The sequence below is a fragment of the Condylura cristata genome, unplaced genomic scaffold, assembly GCF_000260355.1.
Source record: "Condylura cristata isolate star-nosed mole 26May11 unplaced genomic scaffold, ConCri1.0 scaffold00023, whole genome shotgun sequence".
NCBI classification, from domain to species: domain Eukaryota; kingdom Metazoa; phylum Chordata; class Mammalia; order Eulipotyphla; family Talpidae; genus Condylura; species Condylura cristata.
This window is the reverse complement of record NW_004567124.1, coordinates 27,640,918-27,661,162: the sequence shown is the minus strand read 5'-3', so window position 1 is coordinate 27,661,162 and position 20,245 is coordinate 27,640,918.

Sequence of the window (20,245 nt, the reverse complement as noted above, 5' to 3'; positions counted from 1 at the left end):
CTACTTGAATAAAGAGTTGGCCAATCTCTCATTATTTTTCACCTATTCATATTCAGCATATCATCTACTCATTTCTTTTGGTTCTTCCTTGAAAGTCATCTTCTCTTTTAGTTCTTAACTCCCTGTGAGCATGGTCTATGTCTAGTTTCCTTAATTAAGATTCTTAAGGAGATTTAAAAAAATGATTCTCAAGGACATCTCTCTCAAGCACATCTACTGCTCCTAATGTACATTTATCTTTCTTCTGAAAGTCCCCCTTTTTTCCATATATTGTTGTATAGAAGACAAAGTATTTCATCTCACTAAAAGGAGGCAGAGAAACATTCTATTGTAATCATTATTCTACTGCAGAATAGTTATAATTATAGCCTGTTTCCCTATATCAAACCCCTTACTCAAGTATATTGAATATCAAAACACATTATCACATAGTAATTTTTGATTTTAGTCATTTCAAATATTTCTCTGTTTATGATTTATGAAACCTGTTTAGGAAAATGTTTTCTATCTCAATGTCTTAAGATGATCACTTGTATTTTATAAAATACTTATCACTATATATTTTATAAAATATATATATCACTTTATATTTAGCTTAAAATTATTTTAAAAAATTCTGGATAGCTCTGGAATTTTAAAAAATTCTGGTATCTTTCCCCACTGATCTACCATAAATCAAAATTTCATATGTCTGAGTCCGTTTCTCCTTTTGTTTTGTTAGTTTATTTGTCCATTCTTGGATCAGGACCAAAAATTTTTAACTTTTGTAACATAAAGGTATTAATTGAGCATAGGGTCTCTCTTTTGTCTTTCTATCAACAATATATCTTTACAGGGTTTTCATTAGAATTACACTGAATTTATACATAAATTTAGGAGTGAAATTATATTTATTCTTTATGATATTTTTCCTATCCCTATTCATAAATATTATTCCCTTTACTTAGACTATTAATATCATTTAAATTTTTTCACAAAACCTGCTTTCTTTTGTTATAATATGTATATGTGTATAGACACATATGTAATAATCAACTTACATAATATATATTTAAACAAAATATATTTTTTAAATTATATTTCTAACTATTTAATGTTAGTGCATAGACATGAAATTGACTTTATATATTGATGTTACAATAACTTTTGGGTTTTGTATAAAATAACCATATGAGCTGTAAATAATGAGGCTCTGTTCTCCTCTTGTTGCATAAACTAAGGCCGCCAGAAAATAATCTTTAAATTCACGAACATGAAATTCAGATGAGTGTGATGCAATCTCTTTATTCCATTTACTCTTGCACTTTATCTTCTTTCTCCTTAAATTTCTGAGACCTGGTCCTTTAACCCAATAATAATTTTTCCTAGCTCACTGGAGAAAGAATTGAAACACTCAGAAGGAACTTCTAGAGTAATCCAAATCCCTCACACCTCCTTGCATCTGTAGCCATATATTTTGTTTGCCAACAGGTATCAAAGAGAATATATTCTGAGAACGAAGGCAACTTGACAAGCATAGTCCTTTTAATATTTGAATTTGGCCGGCAAATATTTTGTTTAGGATTTTTTCCATCTTTGTTTACAACAGAGATTAACTTGTGCTTCTCCTTTTCCAAAAGTCCCTTGTCAAATGCTTGCATAAGTGTCTATTCTACCTTCATAATGAGAAATAATCCCCCATTTTCTATTCCACAAGAATTTTTTCAGATTGAAACTTAACCTTGTTTCTTTAATTCTTGGCAGAACTTGCTGGCAAAACCATTTGATAGTTTCATTGCAAAAAAATAATCATAACAACTCATTAATTTTTTAATAGGTTATCTTTCTTGAATCAATCTTAGTGACATATTTTTCTAGAAATCTGATGATTTCCACAAAGTTTTCAAATATACGGTCATAAAGGATTTTAGAATACTCATTATATTTTGTCTATCTGATATATATTTAATTATATCAACATTTCCATTCCTAATATTAATTATTAATAGCTTCCTTTTTATGTTTCAACCTTGCTAGAGAGCTAATTTGCAAGATTTTTTTGTAAAGGCTAAAACCAGTAAACTTACATGGGAACTGTTTATCCTCTTTTATATGTTTATTTATGTTGAGCTGATTTTTCCTATAATTTTTTTCTACCTTAGTGCTAGCCACCACATTAAGATTTATCCCATCCTCTATCCCAATTATATGCACTTAAGTCTTTATTTCTCATAAAGTGCTACTTTAGCTATTTCCAAAATATTTCAAATGTTGTATTACATATTGTTTAGTTTTATAATTTATAATTATGATATCACTTTGGACCAACATGCATGATGAATTGTCCCATTTATTTAGGTTTTTTATTTCTATTTACTTTTATTTATTTTACATTTTCCCAACAATCATTGCATTTTTTAAAAAATCACTAGTACTTCTAGTATTTTTAACTATTGTATATGCTGTACTATGTCGTTTTCCAATTAGTTATTGATAGTGAATAGCAAAACATGGTGATTTCTATATTGATTTATATCTAGCAATCTTACTGCATTTTGCTCTAATTACACTCGCTTGTAGCTGTTTCCTACACTCGCTATCATGTCTTAGAAAATTGGACAAGTCTCTTCTGCTCCTTTCTAAGTCTTACATATACATTTCATTGTTATTATTATTACTTTGGCTTATCTTCAAGTACAATGACAATAAAAGAGGTGAAAGTGGTGTCTCCCTCTTTTTTTGAGGGTAATAGAAGTTCTTAGGCTTCCCTGGTATTGGTATTTAATATCCATTCTGCTTCCCTTCAAAAGTTTGTGTGTATGTATACTTCAGAGGTTACTGAGCCTACAGTGACTTCTTCTAGGCTGCCTTCCATCCTGGATGTGATTTTAGTTTATACATTTGTCTGTGCTCATACAATTTTAAAAATAAAGCATACGTTTTTTTTTTCCATGCTACAGTAAAATAAAAAGACCCTAAACCATACTCTGTTACTAGCACAGATAAAAATCTGATCTGTGGCCCTCCAAGAGTACAGTGGTCTGGACCCTGGACAGCATTTATTAAAGTTATCTATTTCTCACCCTCCTTTAGCACACCACATCTTCCTAATCTATCAGAGTGCAGGTGTCAGATTACAACCATCATAGTTCAAGTTTCCTTTAGGGAGAAAAGCAAATAAAAGAGGGGGAGTGAATATTTCTTTATTCTTTTCATTCAGACAATTTATTTTTATTGTTTATGAAAAGAAAATACAGACTAGCAAAAATAAGAAAATCAATTCACAACTCCTCAGGAACAATGCTCTGCATCTTTCTAGGTATGCAGTTAAATGAATGAAGCAAGGAAGTCAATGGTGTGATCCTATTGTTGCTGTGACCTACAGAAACAACCCAAAACCTGAGCCTATAAATGCTTCACACTTACAAAATCAAAATGTTAAACAATCATGACCAATCAACCAAACTTTAAACTAGAGACCAAACTCCTCAGATTAAGTACTCCTAGCCACTTTCAGTTTGGTGCTGCCCTTTTTCAAACAGATGTTTGCCCAAATAAATGCATAAAAAATTTAAATACCCCAGTTTATTTTTTAACAGCTCACAGCACAGGCATTTTTCTTAAATTCATTATATGATTTGTGTGTGTGTGTGTGCGCGCACACACACACACATAGAAGAACTGGGGTGTTGGACAGAGGAATGGGGGATGACAGGATTCTTCAGAGGCAGAGTGAGGAGCAAAACAGACAGGTTTACTGAAATACACTGCTAAGGGAAACAATGAGTAAGACAGGAGAAGTCTGCTGTGCCATATGTGGGTTAGTTGTCTGGCCATGGGTCAAACTCAGGCCATGGAAGTGATAGCATTGAGACTTGACCAGTAGGCCACAGGGAGGTCCTCACTATCTGATTCTCATCAGCTCTATGAAATGCAAACTTGGAGTTATATTGGTAAGTGGTATGTCTCAGAGAAGATGCCACTTAAATCCATCATGACAGCTGAATTTTTTCCAGAGGGAAAAATTACTGTGTAACTCTATTTAGTAGAGATCCCTAGGACTTTGACTTTGGACTTTGCTCTCTCAGTCATTAGTATCCCAACTCACTATCTAGTTAATTAAAACATTTATTAATAATAACAAAGAGAGATTGAAAAACCTGGAGATAAATTTACATCAATATTTTTCATAGAAAATAGTCCCTGAGTAAAAAAGAGGACTGATTATAGAGAATAGTCATCTCACCAACTAATAGTCTAATTAAAGTTGTCCTTTCTTTCCCAACTGACAGTGAAATAAGTTTGCAAACACTTAACAGGAAATATCAAAAATAATAGGATGGTCCCAATGAGGTGGATCACTTGGGTGATCTGGGGAAAGCAATTTTCCACTCTACTCTTACAACAGAAGCACTGAAACTTTTGTTTTCTTAGGCCAACACATTCCCCACAAAGGTTTGTGGAGCATCAATGGCAACCCTGGGCAAATCTTTAAGGCAGAACCATTGTGTTGACTCTGTATCAGGCAGAGAAAGCAGGTGTGCAAGAGATAGTATGTTTTCGGAGATGTAGTTTATATTTAAATTAATTCTATCTGTTCTTCATTTACAATGGTTAAGGACATGAAACTTAAAGTAGATAAGAGTATATTTTACTGGCCCTTAGTAATTATAAAAGTCTTTGTCTAATCAAATCTATTTTATTTTCATGCTATCTCTTATCTGTCCTAGGATATAAGTAAACAGTGGACTCTAGTAATAACCACAATCTTCCCTATCTGTGTGTTCCCCCTTCACACACTTTTATTCCAAAAAGGAAGTGATTTACCTGTGGGAATACATGAGACTCCAGTTGTTTTCAAAGTGGAAGACATGTGGCTGTTGATTCTTTAGTCCCAAACAGAAGAAAAGAATAATTTGATTTTCACTAGTGTTGAGCAGAATATTATCTTCTGGTCCCAATTCACTTCTATCAAGATTAGCTTGTTGATTTCTAGTCTAACTATGAAAAGTTTTTCAACTTTCTCCCAGGCATGCTTCTTCTATATGGATTTTTAATGAGGATAATAATCTCCTTTTCCTACTTCCATTCCCAACCATGTCTGTTTACTTATAGTTTTAAGAAGAAGAAGCTTACAAACTTTTTTTAAATGTTATTTCCAACTATATTTCACTTCAAGAGAACTTTATAAATGCCTAGAAGGGAGGAAAAGTATGTTGTACAGAATACTAACTAAAAAATAACTGATTAACAATCAGATGAGACATGGGAAGACAGAAAATATAATCAACTGTATACATCAATTGTGCCCAGTATGCACATTTATATCTGTGAAGAGAGAAGAGAAATCTGCTTTCATAGGCTATGTTAGGACAGGCTAGCTTATATATCACACAATCCCCAGGTTTAAAACAATAGACTTATAACAAGAGGGGAGATTATTTCTCACTCATGAAAATCATGGTTATTTGGTTGGGAGCATCCTACTGATAATTCAGGAACCCATGATTCTTCTGTCTTCAGTTCATATCTCTTTTACATTTACAGAATCTTTTATTCATCTAATGATGGAACAAAGAAGGGGAGTTTTGCATAATGAGTAGTTTTATCAAAAAGGTGTATATCACTTCTATTAACATTCATTGGCTAAAATTCTTTCCCATGTTCACATATAACTGCAAGGGAAGATGGGAAATATAGTTTACCTGCATAAATAGATAGAAAAGAAACTGAGTTTTGATGATTCATGGCAGAGGATAAATACTTTTTAGAAATGAAAGGGTCTGAATAAGATAACTATTTAAGTTTCCCTATCACTAGTCTGTGTCCCCATTTCTCTTTAGTCCTTGTTTCTGAATCAACACATCAACCTATTCTTCATTTAAATATAGCAGTACATTTAACTCTCAGAGAGATATATGCCTTTCAAATGGGGCAAATTTTCTTTGGCTGATTCCCTGATAAGTTATGGAAGATGTTTTTCATACACTTATCTGTTATATTTAGCTACTAAATAACAGAAGATCTGAATTCTGCTTTCTGTGCATTTGCACAATTTCGTTGGTAAGTTAAAGTGGATATAAATGAAGCAAATAGACAATAGCTCATAACAGTGTGTTTTGGATTCCTTATCTAAGAGCAATGATACGGCCAGTCAGGATGGTTAAACCAGTTCATTGCATTTTTCCCTCGTAGGAGGGAAGAAATAGTGGCCAAAGCTTGTGGACTTGATGTCTACACAGTGTGACTATTTATATTATCAGAGCTATCGTGGTATGCACTGTAAAAAGATGGGGTATAATCCTTTCATAAACTGATCTTTAAAACACACTCTGGCAAGCTCTGGGTTTGTATCAGGGACGCTGCTAAGTGGGCCTTTTAGGCTGTTCCTTTCTTCCTGCTAAATAAAATGGATTGATTTGACAATCTTGTCTGGCTGGATTACTGTCCTCAGATAAGAAACCTAATATTTTGTCTTCTCATGAAGAAGATAAATCAGGCAAAAAACAGGTGAGAAATGGAAAAGTGAGTCAGGTCAGTCAATTTTGTATGTGTGTACACACTTTAATGTACATGCTTTTGTTTTTGTCAGGGAAAGAAGAAGGGCAGCCTGTCTTATTTTGATTTCTAAGTTTCCAAGAAACTCTTACTTCTCATAGAGGTTCTTAGAAAAGATTTAGGCAAAGAAGAGCCAATTTAAAAACACAAACTTAAATATATAAAAGGGATAAGAGAATCTAAGAGGAAGACTATTTTTGTGAGTTGCCTTTCTACCTCCACTGAGGAATCATTTCCTAGCTGAGGGGTATAGGATGATCATCAGAAGATAATGACTGGCTCCCACTGCCATGGTAACTGTACTACCAAATATTTCCCAAGACTCAGGGTTTCTCAGATTTGCCATCACAAGCAGGTGACTAAAGAGCATTCTTTGACTTTGCATAGGTCTGGTTAAATTTCTGTTGTTAGAAACTCTCTGAGGAACTTAGACAGAAAATAAGTCTTCCCCCCACCATGATTTATGACATTCTAGATGCCATCACTAGCATTAGATGATTAAATGGGGACATTAGTTTGAATTGAATAAGTAGTTATATACTACCCAGAGGGCTTCAGATGGACATTGCATGCCATCGCCATCATTGCTTGGCTGTCACCAGAGGAAATATCAAAGGCCTCCCAAGACAGTCTGTACTCCTGAACTTTCCAGAGAGTCCTTGGCAGACATGAGAAGTTGGCTTTGTCTGGTTGGGTACCTGGACCTGGATGTCTCTACAGCCCATAGTTTCACCATGGCAGAAAGGGCTGGTGAGTTATTAGGAGAACAGAATATTATGGCTGTCAGATGCCCCATGTCAGAGGTGATTGTGACTGTTGCCTCCTCATTGATGTGATAAGCCAGGTAGTCAAGGTATTGAGTTGCAAGGTCTGGATTTTGCTTGCCCTGGCAGTAGCTTTTGGGATATGAGAGAAAACAGCTTATAAATTCTTTAAGGATTCTTGGAGCCAAGGCAGCTTACAGACTGGATTTTCAAGTAATGTTATTTAAAGTGTTCCAGGAAACATTAAGGTAAACAGCTTGGAAAACTGGGAACATTTTTTTCTCTTCTGAGAACACTACACAGATTGGATTAATATCTAATAATTTCTTCTGACTAAGAGAAATAGGGATATGTTGATTTGGGAGGCTCTCCCTCCCTCTTTTCTTCCTGTCATTGCAGATACCAAATTGCAGCTATGAAATGTCTTTTGGGGGATGTATGAATACAAGTAAACAGAGTTATTTCCTCTAAAGATGTTCAAGAGAAGCTGAATATTCACTCACCAGATATGCTTCCAGAAAAATGCAAGGTCTAGTTGAAAGGATAGATGCCATGTTGAAATATCTCTTCCAGTCCCCCACATCCTATTATTTTACTTAATTTATGTTTGCTTGAATATTTGAAATGAGTGTACTGCCATTTAATGGATGTGGAGATAGATGCGAGGTAAAGCAACTAATTTTGTTGCCCATATTACCTTGCAAAAACCTGTCATGAGAGTGGGACACACTTTTAATGGTATGGTGTCCATAATACTGTACTTTATAAGGCAATTAATACTTCAAAATTCCCAATTATATGCCCTTTAAGTCCACTTTTGCTTGACACAGGACCTGTTCTGATTTGAGATTTATGAATAGCAACAATTCACTGACAGGGTAAGCCACTGTCAGTGAGCTTTCCTAAAATTTTGGAAAATTGTGCATCCCCCCTGGATTGTGAGCATCCCTCTGCTTCCAGTGATTTCTTTGGAATATAACAATGTGCCACACCAAGTCATCTATGTGCTAAATATGCATTTGATCACTAATTGCCATTACTTGGGAGCGATTTTCTCAATTCCCATACACACATGTGGCAAATTCTTAATTGACGTCCATGACTGCCTTGCAATCAATCATAATGCTTCCTTATCATAGGTGAAGGAATGATCTTCAAGTGAGTATTAGGTCACTGCCCTGTACCTTGACTTTCTCTTGTGGTCTAGCTGTCATAGGTACCCTGTTTATGCTCTCAACTCACCTATGCCTAAAAAAACCTTTGATTTTCCCTTTCCCTTGCTTTTGTTTTCTGTCAACTGAAAACTAGATTATTTAAATCTAACCCTGAGGTGGCCATTTAATAGCAGAAACCTCAAAAAGAAAGACCTGTTTTTCCCCCTATCTACTTAATGAGAAATCACCCTCCTCAGGTGATGTTACTGAGGTTCCTGGATAAGAAGGCCAAGTCAGATATTAGAGCCCCATTTTTAAGAACGAATATTGATACACATTTTATTAGGATATCATTCCAATGAGGTCAGGGATCTTTGTCTGCTTTACTTATCCTAGGCACCTTAGACAATCAATGTATGGTGTATGATTTTTGCCAGTCCATGCCTTTGTAAAATACACCATCTTTACAGTAGGCAAGTGGGAAGGTGACCTAGTTCAAAGGACTTTATAGAGATAGCTCTTTTAAAAAATATATCATTATTACTTTTGCATAGAAGAACTGGGGTGTAGGCCAGAGTTGGGGGTGTGAAGATTGACAAGAGATAGAGTGGATTTATTGAAATACACTGTGAGACAGGTTAACTCCCTGGCCAGGGATCAAACTCAGGCCGTGGTGGTCATAAGCCTGAGACTTAACCATGTGCCACCAAGGAGTCTCTATAGAGGTAGGTTTAAAATGCATTTGAAACATAAAGAGGGCATGATTGATTTTTCTTTGTGAGGGCTGTGGCAGGTCCACTGAGTAGTTTAAATTTCTATTGGATATTTAAGAACAGATCTTTTTCCAGGAGTTGGGACATCCTGAGCAGAGGGATCAACAGGAAGAGAAACAGAAACACGTGACTGCATGTTACATTTTGAAATTGACTAATTCAATATGTGTTCCCCCATTTTCCTTTGTTAGCATTTGTCTTTAATTTTCTGTCTGTCATCCATCCATTCATCTATCCATTTTAAAGTAACACTTATTCTTTGGGCATTCATTAGGTAGTAAAAATAATTCTAGTCCCTATGAACTTAACAATGAGTAGGTAAAACAAAGTATCTACTACTCCCAGGAGGTTTACTTTCTAGTGAGGGGAGAGAAAAAATTAGTGATTAAACCTTATAAGGGATGACAGAATTTATAAAAGAATAAAAATAAATAAGGCACATAGAATATTCGGGGACTAATTTTAGTCAGAGTCATCAGAAGTCATCAGGAAAGCACTATATATGATGGAGACATTTCAGCAGAAACCTGGGTCAAGAGTGATTTGGGTGTGGTTCTGTTGATTTCCTTTATATCCGTGGAGATGTAGTACTATTAGCCTTTGAGAAGCATGAAAATGGAGGGGATCCCCCAGGCGAGTGACATGTCATTTCTACATCAAAATGCCTGGAGCCTGGAGATCCAAATTACAAACTGAGTAATATTTCATTGTGTAAAATATACTATATCTTCTTGATCTAGTCATCTATTTTTGGGCATCTGGGTTGCTTCAATAGCTTACCTATTATAAACTGTGCTGTAAAAAACATAGGGGTGCAGGGGTCCTTTTGAATTAATGTTTTTGTGTCCTTTGGGTAGATTCCTAGGAGTGGAATTGCTGGATCATATGGAAGCTTCATTTATATACTAAAGTAAAAATCAAAATCATCAGGCAACTATAGATCAGAGACATTCTGTAGGGAGAGGAGGAGGGAGAAGGACCAGGACAGGGCTGGGAAGAGCACACGGGACTACAATGATGGTGTACAGGTAAATTGGTAGTGGGAATTAGACAGGGAAAACATACATTGTACAAACATGACGGATGATATAATGAATATATTAACAAAATAAAACTTAAAAACAATTACAAACTGAAATTACACACTGAATTTTGTTACATAGTTGGACCATCCAGGGAGATGTACAAACAACCTGGGAGAGGTGGAAGAAACTTGCTCCTTTTATTCCCAAAGGAAAAACTATTTTATAGGCAAAGCTGCTGAAGCTACTAGAGAGTATCACCTGCTGAGTGTCCTATCCAAATAAGAACTGGATTTTATATGCTCTTTGGGGACAGTTCGGGCTTTCGATGAATGTACTTGGGGTGGAGTGATCTTGAATGCCATCTTGCGCCAACCTGATCTGTAATAAGAGTTAAAGTGTCTATGATAGTTGTACTGCAGGTATTTATAGATTTTTCTAGCTCCATTTTATTTTTCTTCTTGTCGCCAATGAAGAATGCTATAAAAGGATCTGAGTTAAACACAGTTGAAGCACTGTGTTCAACTTGTCTAGAAGTCTGTTGCATATTAAATGTTTTACAGCTGAACTTTATTATATTCAAACTTCACAGAGACATTTATGAATCTTATTGAATTCTGATATGAAATGAGTCCAGAAAGGTATTTCTGATTTTATGGGACTGGAACTTTTCATTGTATGGAACTTTCTGCTGAAAGTTTTTCTGTTGGAAAAGATGTTGCACTCCAAAGTTCAAAGTGATTTTGCAAATGTTAATTTCTCTAGGGATCTTTGGGACCTTAAAAAAATTGCTGATGACTTCTACATCTTGCATCTAATATATTTTTTCATTTGGAAAACATGTACAGTTGCCTTAGTAAAAGGAATGTGTGGAGTTTGTGGTTTATGCTGTGTTCATGCCATGGTAAGAAGAGAGACCCTGTTTATTGCTAGAGGAGACATATAAGGAAAATAAAAGAAGGAAAATATCATTTAATAGATAAACAGTCATGCCCAGCTTGACATTTTCCTAACCCCTTCAAGGACACACATTCCTGAAGTTCTGTGAGTCAGTCTTTAGAATATGTTTGGAAGATTAACTATTAACTTGCCTGAGTAAGGAGAATTTCTACATTGTGAACCAATGGAAACGACAACCTTTCTAAGTCTCTCACTCATAATTATTGTATTACATTTACTGAATTATAACTTTGTAGACACTATTCTATGTATGAATAATAGAGGAAAGACACAATTTCCAAGGAGTCATGGTTCAGCTCCAGATGAGTTAGAAAAAAACATATACATAGATTATTATCTTACTACAGATGAAAAGCTTAGAGTATGTATTTACAGGATGTTCATACAAGGGCACATGACAAAGATTTCTGGGAGGCAGTGACACTGTATTAGGACTCAAAGGATAAATAAGAGGGAGATAAATGTTAAGATTGTGATTCTTACATGATACTAAAGTAGGTGATGGCAGAACATATATACATCAGAGGTTAGGAGGAGGTAAGATGAAAGAACTACTTAGAAAAGTGGAATTCAGAGTGACAGTCTGCATCCTAAGAGCATGAGCTGTGCTAAATTCAGTGCCTAAGTACATAACTGTTATCTCACCATATTTATTTCTGTCATCACAATAGTCTTATTATTTGTACGGTGCTTATAATTAATACATTATTTCTGTATATATTAAACAAATCAATATTTAGAGTAACTTAGTGAGATAACTGTTGCCCTGTGTATAGATAAGTCAAGGAGAGATCTAGTGACCTACTCAAGGTGACAAAGTCTAAGTGTGTCTTTACTGGAAACCTTGAAAGAAGCCTTTTCAGCTCATGCTCTAAATATAACTATTGTAACATAGAACCTTAGATAATTTAAAAAAATAACGCAGTACATATTTTTTCCAGTAGCATGTGGAAGAAGGTAAATATATATGTGTGCACATGTATTCAGTACACATTTGTTCATCACATACTATGTATCAGGCAGACATTTTTCCAGGTTCTTGGGATGTAACAGTGAACAAAACAGATAATTTACAATTTTGACAAATGCTATTGAAATAAACATGATGGTATAGGAGATAAGAAATACATTTTAAATGGCTGGTTTTATTTCCTTGACTTCCAACATTGACCTAGGTAGGATTCAGTTCTCCCTGGGTGTTCACATGATAAGCACTGCTAAGTGAAAAAAAATCTGTAAGTGCTTTCATGTACAGATCACATGAAAGACTCTTCCATTATTTTCATCAATTTTTAAGAAATAAAGGGAACATCCAATTTTCAAAGGATAACCATGTGCCAGATCTTTGGCAGATCTCAAGTAGAAAGTACTGGTAGAGTTCTTCAAAGCATCACAATTCTCATCAGCTAATTCTTTTTTGTTGTTGTTGGAAGGCACATTGACCTCTTTCTTCTGTGAGGCAGACTACTAAATCCCAGGGTGACCCTCTGTTTTTAATGATTAAATGTCCTAACAGCTGCACCTTTCACAGCAGCCAGCAAAGGTAGTTTGTGGGTTCTTATGAGCTGACCACTCAGGGGCAACTATGACCTATTTGCTACCTGCAAATCTCAGTACAGTACTCCTTGACTACCTATGAAGAATAGCCCATATAACAAGGCAGGCCTGGGAATGGTTAGGCTGCCATTGACCTAATTATGTGACTGTCTCCATGATGGTCTTGGGATAGCTCTGATAACATCAATACTTTGCTGACACAAGTATTTATTGACATATGGTCATGATGTCCTCTTTGTTTCTCGTAAACCTTTGTCCTCCTCTCCCTCACAGACTTTATTCCTCATATCATTGTTGTGTGATCAGCTTTTACTAGGCTGTATGATTCTAGTAAATGACAAAAGAACAACTGCTTTTCTTGCCTTGCAAACCTGCTCCACAACTGTTGTGTCCCTCATCGTGTTCCCACCACAAAGCAGAAACAAAGTTCGTATCTCAACAGTAGTTGTCCTGCAAAAACATCCTTTCAAGGTCCTTTCTCTGTAGAGTCTGCCTCATTTATAAAATTTAAATGTTTGTGAGAATGTCTTATTTATTATTAAATATCTAACTATAAAATATTCAACAACTAAGGTCTCTCACAAAAACATAGGCACACAGATCCTTTACACATTACAGATCACACTGGTCCCAAAATATTAGCATAATTGGTTTGGAATCACACTGCCTTCTTCTCCACCACGCCTGACACCCTACTATTTAGAGTAAAAGTACAACCACAGAACTGTGGAGAGAGTTCCCAGAGGAGTGTGACAATCCAAGGAGGTGTGTGTGGGGAGGGGTGGCTGGCTCCCTGTTCCCTTATGTTAACTAAGTGTCTTTAGGGTTAGTTGAATATATCTTGGAAATTAAAAGAACTGGGCTTGTGTGGATTAAAGATGAGCCAATGCTGAGTTAGCCCTTAAGACTGGTACAGCATCATAGGTTTAAAAATTACACAACCCCAGTAGATTCTCTTCTGCTATTTATGATTCAGGGGCAGTGATTCTAGCTTTTATAAACCAGTTTCTGCACATTTAAAATGTAATTAAAACATGGGGACTCCTTGGTGGTACAAGGACTATCCATAGCCACTGCAGCACTGAGCTCTATCCCTAGCTGACCCATGTGGCACAGCAGACCTCTCCTGTCTCCCCTGCTGCTCCCCTCAGCAGTGTATTTTAGTCATTTTGCCTGTTCTGTTCCCTATTCTGTCTCTGGTGAATCCACTCACCATCTCCGAACCTCTGGCCTATACCCCAGTTCTTGTATGCATGAATAAATAAATTTTTTAAAAACTGTAATTAAAACACTTCAATTTTTATTTTCAACTTTTGGTTGGTAAGAGAATATATGCTGTCTTAATTAGGTTATTTAAAGAACATATGTAGATTTATTTTAATATTAGAAATTTGCTGTCCAGTTGTGCCAAAAAGTAGAGAATCAATGGAACTGGCTTATGTATAAGTCCCATCTCTCTGAGCGTTTAAGCACTCAGAAAGAAGATTGACATTAATTCTGCTTCATTTGGAAAAGCAGCTGATCTACATGATTCACTTATCATTGTTCACTTGGCATTTGAAACTCTCCAAATGTAGAGGTGATTTGGTTTTTGTTCATTTGAAATAGTGGCAGCATCTGAGCCAGCTTTGTGTTGTGGGGCCTTATTTATAATTCAGGTAAAATATATGGGATTACTGTGTTTTGTGCCCTGATTCTTGTCAATCAGTAGTTGCAAGGTTAGGTTCACGAAAAGTCTAAGTTTGGGTTTTAGCACTTGAAAGGGACTATGATTGTAGTAGATATTGTGAGGCTTAAAAATGTGTTAGCAAATAATGTTGGGAACATGATATCTCATATCTGTAGACAGGCACTACAATACTGAAACTTAACTAATGGCAGAAAGACTACACTGTGGGTGCTATGGAATAGGCCACTATAGAACAACACAGCAAGCAGCCAGACCCACCCTCCCAACACCTCAAAATGTTTCAGTGTGGCCATATTTATCCAGGATACTCAGAGGGAGGAAAGTTCTGCTTTGGAGCATTGAGTCACACATGCAGTCAACATCATACATTATGACTTTTTGGCACTGAAGAATCATCGTCGTTTATATGGTAGATTCACATGATTGCATATACTAACAGAAAGAGAGGTCACTGGCTGGGTGATAGCCAGCATTTCTCATGGTTAAATTGTTTATTTGGTATCAGTTTAACAGACTGGCTTATAGACATGCATACGTAGTATAAAGATTTAGCTTTTTGATGTTCCTCTAAATTGTAGTGACAAAGCACTTGGTAAAATGATTCCAATTGAATTTTTGGAGAAATCTAGCTACATGTGCGCAAAATAGGAAGTAGCAGGGGGCTAACCACACACACTGAATTTATTATTCTTGCATACTTAGATAAAGTAAAGAAGCATAGAAGTTGCAAAACTGTGGGGCATAAATACCCTATCTTGTATAATGTGAAGTGTCCTGGCAATAAGGAAGTCAAGTTTTAAGGAAAACTAAATTGTGCTGTGGGTACTGTGTTTGTGTCCTTTTCATCATGGCTGTGCCTGTGTCCTTGGAAGAGAAAACGGACAAGGACTGTCGAATGGTTCAAAGAGTTGCATGTGTTTGACCTTACATCATTTGCAACCTCCTAGTCACTGTCATTTTAAAAGTGACTGATCCCACTTACCTTGATGCCTTTTTCACCCAAACCAGTTTAACTTGATGGAACTTTTCAGCTAAGTTTGACAAATCAGAGGGTTTAGTTAAAAATCTTCAACTTTGTGGGCCCTCCCTGGTGGTGCAATGGGTTAAAGCACAGCGCTATGAAGCTAGTCGCAGCTACTTCAACACAAGTTCAATCCCCAGCCAGGGAGGTAACCCACATGGTGTGGCAGACTTCTCCTGACACACCTGCTGCACAAAGTACAGCAGTGTACTTTGTTAATCTGCCTGTTCCTGTTCCTCACTCTGTCTCTGGAGAATCCTCTCACCACCCCTGCACTTCTGGCCTGTACCCAGTTCTGTATGCATAAATAAATAAATCTTTAAAAATCTTCAGTTTTGCAAACTGACTCAGTTATGGAAAATCCTTAGCACTAAAATTCTTGTGAGGCGCATTATCCAACAGGCAATGCAGCTCCCCACCCCCTCTGATATGAAGCAGACAGACGGAGGAGATTTGCTATTTTTGGCTAAAGGTTCACCAACTATTCCAAGAATTTTCTGCTTACCCTTGTCTTGAAATGATACAAGTACTGCCCTTGGCTCATGAATACATCCCACTGCTATGTGGTATGGCTTTCTTGGTGACTCTTGGAAAAATAAGAGTCTTACGAGCACTTTTAGAATAGGCTTAGTTTTACATTTCACTAAAAAAAAGTTAACACTCGTCTATTCTAACATGCTTGTATAGGGTGGTGGTAAAAAAATTTTCTATCTGGGGTTAGACAGCTGAGTGTTTGAATTCAGGATTCCTACATATTAACTATGAACATAGGTACACTTTTTCAAGATCTTAAGCTGTATGGCCAATATTTATTAAATGGACATAATAATAGGACCTCCTTTATAGGGTATTGTTATACTCATAACCATTCAATTAGCAATAGATAATTGTAACATGATGATAGATTTAAAGATGAGCATTCCAGACATAACATGTGTTATGTGAGAACTAAGAAAATTGAATTGTTATAACTAGGGTGTAACTTGGGTTCCATGAAGCAAAAGATGATCTTGGAACGAGTTAGGATAAAGAAGTGATTGATTTTTTTTTAACATGAATATTTTGCAGTTGAGAAAATATTTTATGAGCTAGATTGAAATGTCTCATAGTAGATGTAAGCCAATTCAGCTGAATGTCTGTTACTTGGGGCTGACAGTCAGGGATGCTATACAAAGCTCTTCTGTATCCAGGTTGAGGAACAGCCATATGATACTCCCAGTCATACCTTCCCAAGCCACATGACACACTACCATGCTGAGCACAGAGCGTCTGTATATTTCTCTTTCCTGTTATTGCACATTCCATGCTGAATTCAAACACCAAATGAACATCTGTAAGATCTACCTATGAAAAAGTCAATGCAATGAGACAGACTTTTAGGAAGACTAACCTTTGCAAAGAGAGAATAAGAGAGACCAGAACTATATAATTTCCTTTCCTCTGACCTCCTCTGACCAGTTGTCCCAGAAACAAATACTGAATCCCTCCTCAGTGACAATAAGCATATAAAAAGCATGATTATCTCAAAACCAGACTAACTGTGTATGCAGGTATATAGTAGTACATAGCTTTAAGTTCATATTTAGGACTCATTTACAAGCAAAAATCTGGAACATGTACCAGTTGCTGAAGAAGACAGAAGAGTATTTGGTTGTGTTGAGATTAATGGTGTGAAAGAATCTAGTGTCTTACCAAATAGCTGTTTCTGTAATAAAAACTTTGTACGTGAAGTAGAATGTCACTCAGACTTTTAAAGGTAGATTATGATTTAATGCAGGGGGAAGAGGGATAAAGTGCCTTGGAGGTCTGGAAGAATGAAACACCCTCTAAGGCTGTACCTTGAAGCTGACAGAGGTTGAAAAGAAGAATGACTATGGATGGAAGTCTTGGGTATATGGGGTGAAAGTGGCATGTATTGTGAGAGTAGGGTAGGGGACTCAGAGTAGGCGCATTGTCATATGGATCAAGAGCCAAAAACAAAGATGTGAGTGTGAAATGTGGAGTATATAAAATCTAAGGGCAAAAGAGCAGAGTGCGAAAGGGGGAATTAAATGAGGGTGAGGCAGAACCTTGTGGTATTTGCTGCCATGTATCATGTCTTGACTGTCAAAGTGTACATGTAAATAGTTTTTCTTTTGTTAATATAAAATGGCTAGAAATCAATCAGGGCAGTGGCAAGGAACAGGCAGTTCTTTTAAAATGGATCACATGGGAAAGTGTAGTGATAAAATGATGAGCCAAAGTGTGGGCAGCATGCAGAGAAGACAAAAGCAACACCTGTTCCTATCTAAATGGACACAGGGAAGGAGGAGTGACAGAAACACCAAAGGAGAGAGCCTGGTGGAGGATCCCTACAGGCTCTGGGATAGGAAACAGGCAGAGAAGCATGGAGAGTCTGAAACTAGATCCCTGAAACATAAGCCAGGACACAGGCGCCCCTCCCCTGGTGTAAGCTGGGTTTGAGAGCTGAGCCCCTGAAGTTCTAGTGTTAGCAATGGGAATTTCCTGCTGGTAGCCAGAAGAGTTTCCTCTGAACAGCACCCAGTCAGTTACAAGATAGCTACCTGGAGGCCCACCAGGCTTGATGGCTTGCCCCCGCACTAGCTGGATTTGAGTGCCAGAGTCACTCCACCCTCACGGCCCCAACATCTGACTCTAGAATTTGTTCTTTATAGGCAGCACCATGGGCTGCAGGTTGCAGTGGGTGGTGGGCATTTTACTACTGGCCACCAGAGGCCCCACTGTGGCTCAGGCTGCTGGCAAAGGCTGGCAGTGATGGCTAGTGGTAATGGTTCTCCTGCTACACTGCCCCAGGGAAATCAGACCCACTGGCCTGTAGTGGCAAAGCTGCTGTGCTGGAGCAAGCTCTGGCAGAGGAGGCAACAGCGAGCCCCACAGCCCCTGCTTCAGGGCTGAAGGGAGGAACATGGAGACCCACTGGGTCAGCTCCAGCAGTGCAGCTCCCTGGAGCTACAGGCAGTAGAGAGGCCTGTGGAGGACAACATGGGAGCCCATCACACAGCTTCTGGAACCGTATCCTAGTGCTGCTGCATGTTCCACCCTCTTAATGTTTTTAAACCTGGCCCTGCTGAAGGCACACTGGTGCAAAGAACAGTTCTTGTAAGTATAAGCCTGACCCAAGGGCAGGGCAGGACAGGTCTGTGCAGGCACCAGGTTCTCCCTTTTATATTTGGTGCCAGTATTGTCGAATGGACCAATAAGGTGTAAGCTGAAAGAACCAATCAGATTCAATGCAACACATCAATATTTTGATTAAAAAAAATGAATGCACTGATCTATTATAAGTGGTCCATTCAGTCACTTAGGATTGAAAATGGCCCAGTTAGGTTTGTAGAGTGGAGGACCATGAATAGAAACAGAAAGCAGGGCAGGAGCCAGCTTAGGGTCATTCTGATTCTGTTCTTGATCTCCAAAGACAGAAAGATCAGCAGTTGATCTCTGAAGAAAGAAGCATCATCTCGCAGTTGACCTCTGAAGAAAGAAAAGAATCCAAAGATCTTCACAGAGACCTGGCCAATGCACTTGACTCTGTCCCTACTTCTGATGTTGCCTGAAAGGAGTGTCACTGGTCTCAGCCTGGTGTCTCAAAGAGCTACTATGCTGTTGGTTATTCCAATATTTCACAGAGCTGTTAACATTGGTATGTCCGCAACTGCCTCCTAGTGACTCAGGCTGACTGGCACTAATGACCAGTGCTGTCCAGCATAGTTGAGAGGCAACCAGCATTCTGTGTTTAAATCACCTTTGAGAACTGTCTACCATTTCTGATCATCTGGCGCTCTCGCCTCCACTGCTGTCCAGTCCTGCCTTCAGACTTTCTGTGGGCTGCTGCAGTGTCATCGTTGTGGTCTCATCTGTGAGCACCTTCCAGCTGCCTCTGTGAGCTGAATCCTGGTCCATTGCTTGCCACTGTGCCATGAGCTCCAGGCCCTCATTGATTGGAGAACATGATCTTACACAAGCAGCTTTTTATTGGGTACTTTGGACATGGTGGACACTATCTGAGGTAAGAAAGCAGCCCACCTGTTGGTCTTATTTCTCTTGTTTTTTAAAATAAGTCTCATTATTATATCCTGAGCCCATGTGGTGTTGCATGGGTGAGAAGACACACACAGTGATGAGTCTTCTACGTTGGTACCATCCTCTGACTCACTATTGAACTGCTCTAATATACTACTCCAAGTCTAGCTCTACTTCCCATGAACGCAGGAACTCTCTCTGTATGTGATGCTATGCTCATTTCTTCCAATTGTCATTTTTCAGATGCCTATGGTGCAGCAAAATTTAGGCACTGAGGCGTTAGAATCAGTCAATCTTGTGAATACACCGCACCCCTCACTAACTATGCAAGGGACTGTTCCCAAATGTCCCATGACACAAAGTCCCATGAGCCACTAGCATGTGGTTATTAGGAAATAGTCTTAGTGTTTTTCTCCTTGTGCTTAATTTCCCATTGTCTTCTCAGGGAACTCCTAGGAAAGGCCCATTAAAAGTATAAGAAACAACACATATTACAGGATAGCAAACACACATGCACATATACAGAAGGTCAGTCCTGTCAATTTTTTTTTTAACCTCTATGCAGCTGTTACAGGGGAAAATGTAATGAATTTGAATTTGATCTAAGTCAGCAGAGTACCTGAAATGTGGGAACTGGCTGAGGAGTAAGGAAAGGCCCTAATACATCTGCATAAGTATTTTATTTCCTATTTTTTTTTTGCTCTCTTTCAGAGTGTCCACTGAAAT